The following is a 15,973-nucleotide window of genomic DNA, read 5'->3' on the forward strand; positions in this document are numbered from 1 at the left end:
GCCTTCAAACAGTTGGCCAATAGCGAACCCAGAGGTAAAGAGGAAGGCATAGGTACTGCACACGATCCAAAGTGCATTCTCTAATACATTATTAAATAAACAGCTAAAATTATTAAAAACATTTACTAATACTATCACAGATTGTACAATTTGCAAGCAACATAGTGGCTAATTTAAAGTTGGAGGTCACAGTAATTACCATTGCCATGGGGAGTACTGTACTCCAATCATGGTTTAGAGATGTCCGCTGCACCTGACGACATCTCTAGCATTGTAAGTTTGATGGGTGGTTCCATCAACTTGACAGAGCTGTACATTAAACTTCAAACATTTTATATTTCAAAAAGAAAATTCCAAAGCAGGATTTTCTTACATATTATAGCATATGTGTATAACAACTATCTATCTATCTATCTATCTATCTATCTATCTATCTATCTATCTATCTATCTATCTATCTATCTATCTATCTATCTATCTATCTATCTATTGAACTGTCTATTGATCTACACATATATATGTGTGTGTATATAAGTGTGTGAAGATAGATATAGTTAGGACCTAGTTTCTATAGAAAAGGCACTTTTTGTTTGCTAATATCTTTGGTGCTGCTTGACGAATGTGCATGAAAGTTTCTAAAAAACTTTAACCCTCAATTCAACTGCTGTCTGGAAAGGTTTGGGGTTATCCGTCAACCGGGGCAGAGAAAGGGTGGAGGGTCCCAAAATGCGTTTTCCCCATTCATTTTTCCATAGGGATTTTGAACAGCGATAGCGCCGAAACTACTGGACAGAAATACACCAAATATGACAGAAAGGTAGCTCTTGGTCCAGAAAGAGCCCTTTTTATCATTTGGTTTAAATACATACAGCAGTTTTTAATACATTAAAGGAAATTTAAATTTGTATATATAGGGACGCAAAGGATTCGGGACCCCTCCCGATCTCGTGCTGAGATCTGATTGGCTGACAACACTTCAAAAAAGAAGTGTTGTCAGCCATGTTGGTACTCGGCTTCAGCCGAGTCCCAGAAAAAAAGAATAAAAACTACAAAAGGGGCCAGGGTACAGACACCCTGACCCCTTAACTCTGGTGCTGGGGTCACGAAGGGACCCCCCAAAGCTAAAAAGCATTTTTTTAAATGTTTGCCGTGGAATCGCGACAGATTTGTGATTCCACTCCCAAAAAACTTTCAGCAAAACAAAGCGCAAGCTCCCGCGCTTCATCATTTGGAAGCACCTGGGTGAGCCAATTCCCATGGGCATTTTTTAAGTGTGGGGGGGGCCTCCCAGCCCTCTCCTACAGCCCCGGGGACCACCACCTCCCCGAGGCATTTATCTCATTGTGTACGGGAGGCTGCATGCCCCCCCCTTCCCGGGGACCACCAGCTCCCCAGGCATTTAACATGTGTGAGGGGGCTGAGCGCCCCTCCTGCAGCCTTGGGGATCACCACTTCAATGGGGCTATAATAAAAAAGTGATGGGGTGTCCGTTTCAGACCCCCAGGCCATGGGGACACACTACCCCCTTCCCGGGGCTATTCTCATTGCAGGGAGCCATGCCGCCCCCCTCGAGGAGCCACAGATGGCCCTGCTATACCCCAGGGTGCCCACTACCGGGACATAGCTGTTTGCTGTAGCCTGGCAGCAGCTTTGAAGCTGCAGCCAAGTCAGAGGCAAACTCTCCGCTTTCTGACAGCAGAATCTGTCAAACAGGTCCCGCTGTCAAAAAGCGGACTTTTCATCTCTGTTCCCTGCATGCAGATATGCGTGCAGGGAAAAGAGATGAAAGCTTTGTTTGAGCATGCACAGAGCTGCTCAAAGCAGCTAGCTGCTTGCTGGAGCAATGGGGCCGCAGGGATGCCTTAAGGCTTCCCCCATGGTCCCAGATAGCCTGGTAAGGGCAGGTAATAAAAAAAGTGTCCAGGGCCGTGGGGGAGGCCTTGAGGCTCCCCCCATGGTCCCAGATAGCCAATAAGGAGCTAAAAAAAATAAGAAGAAAAAAAAGAAATAGCTCAAGTTGGAAGGTCGCAGACCTTCACCCTGAGCGTTGAGGGTTTGAATCCACGTGTGTCCCTGGTCGTTTCCTTCCCTTATTTTTGTTTTTGTTTTATTTAAATGTTTAAGGCTCATACTGAAAGGTGATCTTAGTGTTTTCAAATGACAAATACATTTTTCTTTCCAAATTGTGCAGAAATAGCTCATTCTAAGTATGGCATACATCAAAGCCTAAAAAAAAACTAGCTCCCTCCCTCTCACTCTCTCTCTCTTTCAAACTCTTTCTTCCACTCACACACCCACTCAAACACTTACGCACCCACTCACAGACCCACTCAGACACTCACGCACCCACTGACAGACCAACTCAGACCCTTGTGCATCCACTCACAGCCCCACTCAGACCCTCATGCACCCACTCACAGACACACTCAGTTATGAACCCACTCACAGTCCCGCTCAGACTCTCACACACCCACTCACAGACCCACTGGCACCCTCATGCACCCACTCACAGACCATGACACACAATCTAACAACCACTCTCACCCCCAGATACACTCTCTCACACCTATTCTCACACCCAGAGGATGCAGCCTACTCCCAGCGCGCACGGTCAAAGGGATGTGCACAGCATGGGATTGGGTGGTTATGGGGTTGGATGCAGGGTCTGGGCGCAGGCCAGGTCTTGCAGATGACCTCTGCGGCGCACGGGCAAAGTCTGTGCAGAGTACAAGGTTGGGTTCTTACACTGGGTTGGCCTCAGGGCCGTGCTCGGCAGTGGTTGGATTAATGCATAGTAATGAAAATTACTATACATTAAAAAAGCTACAGAAACTATAGAAATTCAGTGACAAAAACACAAAGGTTACAGGTAGATTATAGTTAGGAAATAAAATATTTAAAAAAAGGTTATAGTTAGACTCACATTTTAAATGTACGAAACCATAGAAATTCACCAGTTACAGTTACAAGTAACTATAACTCGTGCCCTAAGGTAACTGTAACTCGCGCCCTCGCCATGCACTGCTAATTACACCACAAATTACAACACTCATGACATCTTTGGTAACATCGTTGATAATATGAATGTAATATTTGTAGTAAATTTTTTGATGAAAGAAATGTGCAAGGCGTGGGTCCCTAGCATCATGTCTTGGAGCACCACTTGTCCCCAGATCATTACTTGGCCCTTCAATCCCCTTGATCAGTCCTGAAGGAGTGACAGAAGAGCAACCAGAGAGGAGGGAAGTCCACAGACAGCACACATAGAAGGAGCTCTTGTGATGGCTTAACGCTAGTAAAGTTTACCAGCACGATCAATGGTCTTATGTCACTGAAAGGCAATGCACCTGTAACAACATGGTACAAGCAAAATTGGTAAACCTGAAAGGTTGTTTCATCAACAGGAGAGAAAGCCTATTTTCCACCGATGAAGTATCATAACTGGACTCCTGTAGACACAGCCCCATCAAAATCACCAATGCAACTTCCGGCGGACTCTTAAATTTCTTTGTTGGCTGGATTTAGACTCAGGTCTGATGAAGACCCAGAAGGGAAAAGCTGTTTCCCACATTGGCACAAATAAGTGTGACTTCTGTGTACTGGTGGCTAGACAGCCCCTCCGCTCTTGGATCAGAAGTACATGAGAACGCACAACTGAACCAGCAGGGCAATACCACAAGAGACCATAGGCCGGGCGCAGATCAAGTGATGTTACTCCTCAACAAGTGAAGTGTGCACATCAATTGTGTAGTGCTCACCCCAGCCGACTGCAAAAGGTGGGAGGCCCCCTTATACCAGAGACTTTAAGGCAGAGAGGGTAGCCAAGAATTGTGGGGCCCACAAATAACTTTTATCAGTGCTGGGATAGCTATAATGATAACATCTAAAGATGTATTAATTTCCTAGCCTAATTAATCCTAACTACTGCTTCGAGGGAAAAAAAATTGAAAGGACCCTGAATCCTACCAGACATTTGGCTCACTAAGGGCCAGATGCACGAAAATGTATGTTTGTGATTGCCAAATAGCAAATGTTTGTGATTCCCTATCTGGCAACTGCAAACACATATGTACAGAAGTGTGTTGAACACTTTTTGCGGTATCCAGAGGGTCGCAAATAGACCTACCACATTAATATTCATGAGGAAGGTCGCAATTTGTGACCCATTGTTAATGGCAAAAATCACAGGGAGAGTGGTCTACTGCAGGCTGCCGTGTCTGTGATTGCTTTAAATATAACAATCTTTTTTTCTAATGAAGCTTGTTTTCCTTAAAGGAAAATTGGATGTGTTTCAGAAATAAAAATTAAAAGTTTTCTTTTCATTTTTTAAGAGTAGGCAGTGGTCCTCAGTGCCTTGACTAGATTTGTTTTTCCTTTTTAAGTAAAAGCACTAGCCGGTGAAGGAATTATTAAATAGTGTCACATGTTTACCTGAGCTCTGAGTCTCCACTCCACACCACTTCCCCGAGTGGTCCTTGAACTACCCTGTTTTGTTACTCTAGGGTGAGGTGCTTAAGAGGTGTACTTATGGACCAGTTTTGGATCCAATGGTGAGGTAAAGCCCCACAGCATAGAGTGGTAAAAGGCTCTGCTTGATACAGTCCAAACACAGTAACCCTTGACCACACTGGGACTCTGGAAAGCGTTCCCACACTGCAGATACATTAGAATTTTAAAGTCAATTAGAAATAATCCTACAAGAGTCTGGATAAGTGTGAAAGCTACACAACACACGCCTTCTTCGAAAACGTGTTGTCCAATGTTAATTAATACAATATCTAAACTGAGTCCATGTGATTTCTGGATGGTAATTACATATGATAAACAGAGTGGGAATGGTTCCCATCCCACATAAAGATAGGTCATTAAATTATAGAAATCACATAGACCATATGCTTCCTCAACTTTAGAATGAGAAACTGAATTTCATTATGCTGGTTGGACAGCACAGTTGCCACCAGACCTTATGTGATCATCAGAAAAAAAATACCTTTCCAGATGTACTAAGGGAGGGGCTTTGGCTCTGCTTGCATGTTAATTTCTTTAAGTACAATTTTTGATTGTGCAGGAATTGTGTGCCTCCACAGAGAAAGAGTGATTGTGGTGCACTTTTTAGCTTGTGGGAAAGATGATGCTCAGTACAGCAGGACTGTGTTGGCTATGGGACCAAGGATCCTGGCTATCAAGTTATGATAAAGGCAGTAGGACTGACAAATGTATTATGAAAGCCATATTTTAAAGGTAAAAGGCATTTAAGGATGAATTGTATTATTCTCGAACTAACACCATAGAGAGGTATTTTGTAATAGGGAATCTCATAGATTACTTTAGTAGGTAAGGGTGTTGGTGAGGATTACTGTGGGGACAGATTTGCACTCTGATTATCTTTGCTAGGCCCTCTTAGGAGAAATAGTATTTATCTCTTGTACTGTAATTTTGTAAAACAATTAATTTGATGACTGCATGCCTGATATTTGTTTTGTGGAAAACTACACTCAATACAGTATGCCTGAGTTCAGTGTAGTGACAAGCCAGCTATAAAGGCTAGATGCCTGAATGATTTATTGTGAAAAAGGTTACATCCAATGCCACAGGTGTGATCTCTTTTTTATGAAAAGTTATGAAAAAGACAGTGGTCCTAACTTCTTTAGTGTGAAATTCATTTGTTAAATTCAATAGGCCTTTAACAGTAGATTACTAGTGCTCTTTGCTATGGGCTTTTTATAACATAAAAACACAGATTTCCGCAGTAGACAATGGATTAATTGTTGTTCACCCGCTTTGACAAGCCATTGTGGTAGAAGATTTTCACTGTACTCCTTTTTAGGCCTTTTTGAGAAGGATTTTATATTTTTAAGAAGCTGTAATCGTATACATATTTGTAATTTTATAACTGCATCCCTGATGGTTGCTGGTTTATGTGGAATTCAGGAGGAAACCGTTGGTTTTTGGTGATAAGCCAATGGTGAAGTTTGCAGAACATGTTGGTTCACCTCCAAGAGTTATGTCAGATCCCATAGGTTAGGTCTGTTGTTAAGTAAAATTATGACAAAGCCAGCAGGCCTGACCTACTTATTTTGAAAAGCATGTGTTAAAGGCAATAGCCTTCCATGGATGGATCGTTACTACTCTGTCCTAAAGCCTACAGACAGGTATTTTCAGATGCTTTAAATGGACAGGTACTGTCCATTGCTGAGTACCCAAACTTCTTCAATTTGAAAGGAAGAGTCCCTGAACTTGTCAGCACTGTTGCATTACATTTATTGGGAGAGCACAGGACCTTTTCAGCACCGCTATCATACATTTAATGGGAGAGCAACAGCACTTCTCAGCACTGCTACAATACATTTAATGGGAGAGTACTGGCACTTCTCAGCACTGCTACAATACATTTAATGGGAGAGTACAGCACTTCTCAGCACTGCTATAATACATTTAATGGGAGAGCACAGGAACTTCTCAGCACTGCTATGATATATTGTCAGCACTGTTGCATTACATTTATTGGGAGAGCACATGACCTTTTCAGCACCGCTATCATACATTTAATGGGAGAGCAACAGCACTTCTCAGCACTGCTACAATAGATTTAATGGGAGAGTACCGGCACTTCTCAGCACCGCTACAATACATTTAATGGGAGAGTACGGCACTTCTCAGCACTGCTATAATACATTTAATGGAAGAGCACAGGAACTTCTCAGCACTGCTATAATACATTTAATGGAAGAGCACAGGAACTTCTCAGCACTGCTATAATATATTTAATGGGAGAGTGCCAGAACTTCTCAGCACTGCTGTAATACATTTAATGGGGGAACACTTTTCAGTACTGCTATAATACATTTAATGGGAGAGTACTTGCACTTCTCATCACTGCTATAATACATTTATTGGGAGAGCACAGGTGCTTTTCAGCACTGCTATAATACATTTAATGGAAGAGCACCAGCAATTCTCAGCACTTCTATTATACATTTAATGGGAGAGCACAGACACTCCTCACTACTACTATAATACAATTAATGGGAGAATATCAGCACATTACTAATGGGAGAAAACAAGTACTTCACAGCACTGCTACAATACATTTAATCAGAGTACACTGGACTTCTCAGCACTGCTATAATACATTTAATGGGAGAGCACAGGCACTTCTCAGCACTGCTATAGTACATTTAATGGGAGAGTACCGGAAATTCTTAGCACTGCTATAACACATTTATTGGAAGAGCACAGGCACTTCTCTGCAATGCTATAATACATTTGATGAGAAAGTACTAGCACTTCTCAGCAATGCTATAATACATTTAATGGGAGTATACTGGACTTCTCAGCAATGCTGTAATACATTTAATGGGAGAGCACAGGAACTTCTCAGCACTGCTTTAATATGTTTAATGGGAGAGTACCAGCACTTCTCAGCACTGCTATAATGCTTTAATGGAGAGTACCTGCACCTCTCATCACTTCTGTAATACATCAAATGGGAGATTACTGCCACTTCTCATCACTAATGGGAGAATACAGGCACTTCTCAGCACTGCTATAATACATTTAATTGGAGTATACTGGACTTCTCAGCAATACTGTAATACATTTAATGGGAGAACACAGGAACTTCTCAGCACTGCTATAATATGTTTAATGGGAGAGTACTGGCACTTCTCAGCACTGCTAAAATACAGTTAAGAGAGAGTACAGCACTTCTCAGCACTGCTATAATTCATTTAATGGAGAGAACCTGCACCTCTCATCACTTCTGTAATACATTAAATGGGAGATTACTGGCACTTCTCATCACTCATGGGAGAAAACAGGCACTTCTCAGCACTGCTATAATACATGTAATGGAAGAGTGCCTACACTTCTTGGGAGCAAACAGATGCTCTAAACAGTGAGTACCTGCACTTCTATATTTCCATTTAAAGCAGTGGATTTTGTTCCACGGAGGCAGATTACGGTAACAGGCAAGGATTTTGGTGAGCCTCTCAATCACATCCTGGGGACAGGAATTTGTACATTGATAATCTTGTAGGAGGGATTCTAAATTAAGTTGACAACTATAATTTTGTACATATTTGTAATTAATATTGTATAGCTACTGAGTGCCTTGTGGAAAGGCTCGTTGGTCTGATAGTTTCAGGGAGAAATGTTATGTCAGCATCAGCTGGCGACAGACTGAAGCCAGGGTGCAGCAATGATGAACAGCAGATTACTGGTGCTGATGAGAGTATATACAAAAGCTTGCACCCAAGGGATGTATAAAATGTTCCAAGAGTTTGGTGATAGATCGTGAAGAAAGAATAGTCATTTTGCAAAAGGGTTTACTACGTACGCTAAGGCCACGTGAAAAACCACAAAACTGTGCTTACATTTGGATTCTGATGCGTCCTTGCCTTCGTCATTGTGCCGCCCTGCAGAGAAGTTTGCCGAGTCTCAAAAATACTTTTTTAATTTCCTGGAAAAGTGTTACCAAACAGAGGGTAAAGTCTGAGAGGGGGAGACATCCATCTTCTGCAGCCCCCCTCCCCTCGGCTGTCGCCTCCAGCTGTGGACACACTGGGACCTTCCTTTCAGTCTGGCTGTTTATATTGACTGAGAGCTGAGCTCACACAGGCCCCGCTGTAGTGCAGAACTTTGAACAGATGCAATGATCTATTTGATTTGTTCCCACAAGTGCAGGAAATCGTAACCCTTGAGCTCTGTACACCTCCCCTTTCATTGAACATTTCTCTACTTCCGCCAGCTACGAAATGAATTCCCCATTTTAAGTACCTGAAACAGAGATATATCTGTTTAACACGCCTGGTCAAAATCTAAAAGGGCTTACTCCACCTTTCATTCTTCCAAAGTCGGTGAAATGAGTTTATGGAGTAATGATATCCATTAGTTCTGTCATTTGAAAGGATGTGGGCGTACCACAAAATAAGCTCACCATTGACTCCGAAGGGCGTGAAGAACATAATATAATTCGAAGCGCTTTACAACCTTGCGAGGGGCAAGAAGCGCTATGCAAATATTGCATTCAGACCACCCTGAAATCACATAATGACTCCCAAGATGCTTGGAATACGCTACGCAAAAAACATTACAATCATAGGTATTATATGAGAATTATTTACTGGGGGAAGGGCACTAGGGTCAGGCCTCTGGCCAGACATTCTTAGGAATCCCCCAGTGCCACATGTGGTGGTGCCCCTATTGTGACTCCCAGTGTTCCTGTCCCCACTAGAGCATGATTCTGGGGAGCGGAGCGATGCCCATCACTTCCATTGTCTTGTATTAGACAAATCTGAAAATGACACCGCCATATGGTGGCGCGCAACACATGAACACTACTACTGATTGTTACTATCTCAACCACATCACACCCCATTGGGTTGGTGAGTTTGACTAATTACACCTATGCAAGTTAATATTAAGATATATTTGTGTCTGTGTGTGTGTATGTGTGTGCGCACCGACTACAAAGTATGCGTACTGCCAAGAATGTGGTCTGTCGGACCACCTGATGTAGATGCGGATGGACCCTCTGTCTCCGCCATGATTAAACCCCTCCAACAGCCCACAGAGAAAAGGCCCTCAGAGGCAGATCTGATTTAGATGAGCAGATTTAGAGGTCATATTTCACTGTCTGTCCCTGCCAGGAAATCCCTGGTATTAAAGTGTAGTGAAAAGAGCTGAGTGCGCTCCTCATCATGGGAGAGGACTCCCATGGGAAGTGGAGCATTTTCTTTTGTATTTTCAAAACATAAATCCCGCCTCGAAAGAAAGCAGTTTGGTGCACTGCTTCCTCAAGTTGACAGAGTTGTCCAAACTTCAAAAAGCACTGACAGGAAGGATTGTTTCGGCAGTTCCTGGCAATGCTTTAAGAACTGACCCAGTGCTTGGCAGCAGTGCCGGATTAAACCCTGTGAAGCAGTGGTTCCCAACCTTTTGACTTCTGTGGACCCCCACTTTATTATTACTGGAACGCAGGGACCACCACTGAATTATTATTGGAATCCGGGGACCCCCCCACTGAGTCATTACCAAAAGCTGAAGATCTAGTCTGTTAATATTATTTAATTTTCAAAGCAGTCGCGGACCCCCTGAGGAGGCTTTGCGGACCCCGAGGGGTCCCCGAACCACGGGTTGGGAACCACTCCTGTGGAGGACCCTGGGTAGTCAAAATTTCAGGGCCCCCTCGCAATATATCTCCTAATACATTTTAATTTTACCAACCATCAATTTTAATAAATCATTTTGATTACAGAAAACTAAACATTACACATACATAGTTTGCACCAAATTGTTTTACAAATTGATCAATCACAGAAAATGAGCTTTTAAGAGACAAACTGTTATGTGAATCTTATGTCTATGGTTTATGTACTCTAAGTTGTTAATGGGTACATTACGTTAATACAGTATTTTCTTTATAGGGTCTTTAATGTAAAGTTTTCGTTTCTTTGAGTTGATTCATTTTTTTCTATATTTTTGAAACAATTTAATCCATGATTCACATAAAACCTACAGAAATGAGATTCCTCCCTCAAACGAGTGCCGTGCTCCAGGACATTAATTTCCAGCTTTCTCCTCTCTGACAGAAGCAATTAATTGGGACTATTCACATCCAAATCTACAACTGCTCGCAGAACTAACTTTACATTTGACTGTTCACAATTTTGGAGAATAAAGTTAGTCCCAGGTGCAGACTTCCATTTCTCCACACCAGTGACCCCTCCATGGTTAGGATTTATGAGTGTAAAGATACTACTCATAACGTCTGACAGGTTGGTGCAGACCTCCGCCACTGTGACGGAGATCGCTATCTGGGAAAGTACGTGGGAAATTATTAAAGTTGATTCATCATTGAAATAAAATACAAATAAAATATGTTAAGAAATATTATCAATGTAAAAATGTAATATATATATATATATATATATTATATATGTGTATATATATATATATATATATATATATATATATATATGTATGTATATATTTACACATCTTTTCAACCTAGAATTAATCAAATAAAATGTGCTGTACATGTTTAATTTTTATTTAACATAAATTGGAACATTGGAATTTTGGAAGCTCCATTGAAGATAATGGAGTGCTCTGGGATCGACTCGGGCCTTTAAAGCTGGAGCGGGCTATTAATGGCAAGTGTAGCCTGTTACGGAGGGTTACAAGGTTATATTAAAATGCATTAAATGTTTTCTAAAGAATTAATTTACCTATTAACAGCTTGTTAACAATAGTTTACAAGTTTTATGAGAGTGTGGCGCTGTTACTGTGACAGTGTACACTTGGGCTTACTCCAGGGCTCTGCTGGAGTACATTTACTTTTGTTTTGTGACCTTTTAGGGTATTGTATTGCACACTATAAATAGCAATAGTCTTACTCTTTTCTGGGTGACTATTTATTTTTCAATGTCCCCCCAAAACCACTTCTTCCCCTTCTTAAATCCTTCCAATTTAGGTGTAAGCATTGCCCATTTTCCAGTCTCTCCCACAGCCCTTCCCACATTTACTATTAAATGGAGACCTATATGTGCGGAGATTTCTGAACACATGGCAGACGAACAGAAGGTGTGGTGGAGGTGAGGGGCTACCACTTAGGTCAGTGAATTTCAATAACCACTACACTTCTATATCACACACTACCATTTGTCTGGTCTATAGGTACTAATATGAGGTGTTAATTGCTGCCCACATCTTAGTTTGATGGACTAATACTTTACCATATGATACTACCAATGAGTAATCCTAATCATCTGGTTCTTTGAGCAGAGGTCCCTCACCCACATTTTCTGGCCTGCTTCATTCTCTGGCCCTGTCCACTTGCAGAACTGTATATCGCCTGCTCTGGTTCACCACCAACAGGGAGATTATAAATTGTAGATTTAGAATAATTCCTTGGAATCAAGTTGTAGGAAAGTACCATCTTGCCTGACATGTTACCCCCAATTTTTACTTGTGTGTCAGTTTGTTTTTGCCTGTCTCACTGGGATCCTGCTAGCCAGGACCCCGGTGCTCATAGTTGTGGCCTGAATGTGTTCCCTGTGTGGTGCCTAACTGTGTCACTGAGGCTCTGCTAACCAGAACATCAGTGCTTATGCTCTCTCTAATTTTAAAATTGTCACTGCAGGCTAGTGACCATTTTTTCCAAATCTGATTGGCACACCGGAACACCCTTATGATCCCCTAGTATATAGTTCCTAGGCACCCAGGGTATTGGGGTTCCAGGAGATCCCTATGGGCTGCAGCATTTCTATTGCCACCTATAGGGAGCTCAGACCAATATTACACAGGACTGCCACAGCAGCCTGAGTGAAATAACGTCCACGTTATTTCACAGCCATTTTACACTGCACTTAAGTAACTTATAAGTCACTTATATGTCTAACCCTCACTTAGTGAAGGTTAGGTGCAAAGTTACTAATTGTGAGGGCACCCTGGCACTAGCCAAGGTGCCCCCACATAGTTCAGGGCAATTTCCCCAGACTTTGTGAGTGCGGGGACACCATTACACGTGTGCACTACATATAGGTCAATACCTATATGTAGCTTCACAATGGTAACTCTGAATATGGCCATGTAACATGTCTAAGATCATGGAATTGTCCCCCCATGCCAAATCTGGTATTGGGGTGCCAATCCCATGCATCCCCGGGGCTCCAGCATGGACCCCTGGTACTGCCAAACTAGCTCTCTGGGGTTTTCACTGCAGCTACCGCTGCTGCCAACCCACAGAGAGGCTTCTGCCCTCCTGGGGTCTGGGCAGCCCAGTTCCAGGGAGCCAGAACAAAGGATTTCCTCTAAGAGAGGGTGTTACACCCTCTCCTCTTGGAAATAGGTGTTAAGGGCCCGAGAGGAGTAGCTTCTCCTGGCCTCTGGAAATGCTCTCAAAGGCACATATGGTGCCCTCCTTGCATAAACCAGTCTACACCAGTTCAGGGATCCCACAGCCCCTGCTCTGGTGTGAAACTAGACAAAGGATAGGGAAGTGACCACTCCCCTGTCCATCACCACCCCAGGGGTGGTGCCCAGAGCTGCTCCACTGTGTCCCAGACCTCTGCCATCTTGAATACAGAGGTGTGTGGGCACAGTGAAGGCCTCTGAGTGGCAAGTGCCAGCAGGTGACGTCAGAGACCCCTCCTGATTGGTGCTTACTTGACTAGGTGGCCAATTCTCCTTTGAGGGCTATTTAGGGTCTCTCCTGTGGGTTTCTCTTCAGATAACAAATGCAAGAGCTCACCAGAGTTCCTCTGCATGTCCATCTTCGACTTCTGCCAAGGATCGACCGCTGACTGCTCCAGGACGCCTGCAAAACCCCAACAAATTTGGCAGGAAGACTACCAGCAACATTGTAGCGTCTAATCCTGCTGGCTTTCTTGACTGGTGGTACATGCTCTGGGGGCTGTCTGCCTTCACTGGAAGCCAAGAAGAAATCTCCCGTGGGTCGACAGAATCTTCCCCCTGCTAACGCAGGCACCAAACTTCTGCTTCACCAGTCCTCTGGGTCCCCTCTCGTTGTGATGAGCATGGTCCCTGAAACACAGGAGCTGGATCCAAGTGACCCCAACAGTCCAGTGGTCCATCTGTCCAAATTTGTTGGATGTAAGTCCTTGCCTCCCCACGCTAGACAGTAATCCTGTGTACTGTGAACTTCAGCTGCTAGGGCTTCTGTGCACTTTTGCAAGGAATCATTTGTGCACGGCACATCCCAGGTCCCCAGCACTCTGTCCTGCTTTGCTCAACTCGCTGAGTTGACCACCAGCTTCGTGGGACCCTCCTTTGTAGTGTTGAGACAACCACTGTGCTCAGTTCTCTTGAACCTGTATTCAAGTGCTTCTGCGGGTGCTGCCTGCTTCTGCATGGGCTCTCTGTGTGGGTGAGTGTCCCCTCTGTCTCCTCATCCACGTGGCAACCTCCTGGTCCTTCCTGGGCCCGGGGAGCACCCCTTTTCTTCCACTGCGACCTTTGCAGCTAGCAAGGCTTGTTTATGGTCTTTCTGCATGGAAACAACTCTGCATCCTCCAGCACGCCATGGAACATCTTCTGTGCAAAGGAGAAGTTCCTGGCACCTTCTGTTGTTGCCGAATCTTTAGCTTCTTCCACCCGGGGGCAGCCATTGTGCACCTTCATCTGGGGTTTAGTGGGCTCCTGCCCCCCTGGACACTTTCGTGACTCTTGGACTTAGTCCCCTTCCTTTAAAGGTCCTCGGGTCCAAGAATCTGTCTTCAGTGCTTTGTAGTCTGTTGTGGTCTTTGCAGAATCTCCTATCACGACTTTAGTGTGTTTCTGGGAAAGTAAGGTCACTTTACTCCTACTTTTCAGGGTCTTGGTGTGGGGTATCTTGGACACCCTTAGTGTTTTCTTACACTCCCAGCGACCCTCTACACACTACACTAAGCCAGGGGCCCCTGAGTGGTTCGCATTCCACTTTCTTAGTATATGGTTTGTGTTGCCCCTAGGCCTATTGCATCCTATTGTATTCTACGGTGTTTGCACTACTTTTTTGACTGTTTACTTACCTGATTTTGGTTTGTGTATATATTTTGTGTATTTTACTTACCTCCTAAGGGAGTATATCCTCTGAGATATTTTTGGCACATTGTCACTAAAATAAAGTGCCTTTATTATGTGTAACTCTGAGTATTGTGATTCTTGTGATATAGTGCTATATGATATAAGTGGTATAGTAGGAGCTTTGCATTTCTCCTAGTTCAGCCTAAGCTGCTCTGCTATAGCTACCTCTATCAGCCTAAGCTGCTAGAGCACTTCTAATCTAATAATAAGGGATAACTGGACCTGGCACAAGGTGTAAGTACCATCAGGTACCCACTATAAGCCAGGCCAGCCTCCTACACGAGTACATACATTTGTCAGGGAATCACCTAAAGGAATCTTTATTAAAGATGTCCCTGGTAACATTAAATATATCACTGAAAGGGTGTCCTGGAATAGCATTGATTCCAACATCTATTGTCAACATGTTTCAGGCACACCTATGCCCGAGGGGCAGTGGCTTTCACCAGGACTGATGATGCCTATAAATGCCCCTGACTCTACCTATTTTGTATTGAATGGAAGAAAAATAAAGTGACAGTAAAACTCTCAAAGTTTTGCAAAACCAAGGTAATTCTTTGGTTGGAGATAAGGACCCCGCGGTAGCAGGGAGGTGGAACTCCCTGTTGACCCAGTTTTTTCAAGGAAGTAAGCCTGCATGTGCAACTCTACTCCTTCATTCCTCCTTCCATTCAATATGTTTACACCTTATTTAAAGGTCCAAGTCACAGATGAGGGGAAATGCTGAGGGGAGGCATTAACATGCACTTTATCCCAGGCAACCTATCTCATAAGAGTAGGGATGGAGACTGAAAGGTACAGTGAAGATGCCCTTCTTCAATCTAAAAGGGAGCACAGCAGCATTTCTCGGCAGCTGTGTCATACTCTGATGACATAGCAGCATTTCTCAGGAGCAGACAGGTGCTATAGGATAGTGAGTACTGGCACTTTTGTATTTCCATTTCAAGCACTGAGAACATCAGATCCATTGACCATTTTCTAAATTAATTGCAAAAAAAAACAAAAAGGACAAACATTAGAACATTGGGTAGAAGGTCTAAATGACAACCTGGAATACAGTCAAACACAGTATCAATGCACGGAGCCACATTACTGCATTATTTTTAATTTGACCAAATGGTATGTGAGCTATGACATTATGAATGAATGAATGATGTTTCCTTGGGCATGGAAGACAGACAGACACAAAGCTTCCCTTTACCGTTTTGCCATGCACCTCCCGGTGTGCTTGCATGGTGGGGGCGATTTCAATGCCAGTTGGGGCCAGTTGTGTTGCTGTGTACTGGCCGGTCGCAATTTCTGTCTGCAACATTGTCAAAACTGTTTGTTTTGGCATTTGGGTTGTTTCTCTCTCCTACAGGGTCAGCAGAATCACCGTTAACCT

Source organism: Pleurodeles waltl, chromosome 11 (genome assembly GCF_031143425.1).
Source record: "Pleurodeles waltl isolate 20211129_DDA chromosome 11, aPleWal1.hap1.20221129, whole genome shotgun sequence".
Classification (NCBI taxonomy): Eukaryota; Metazoa; Chordata; class Amphibia; order Caudata; family Salamandridae; genus Pleurodeles; species Pleurodeles waltl.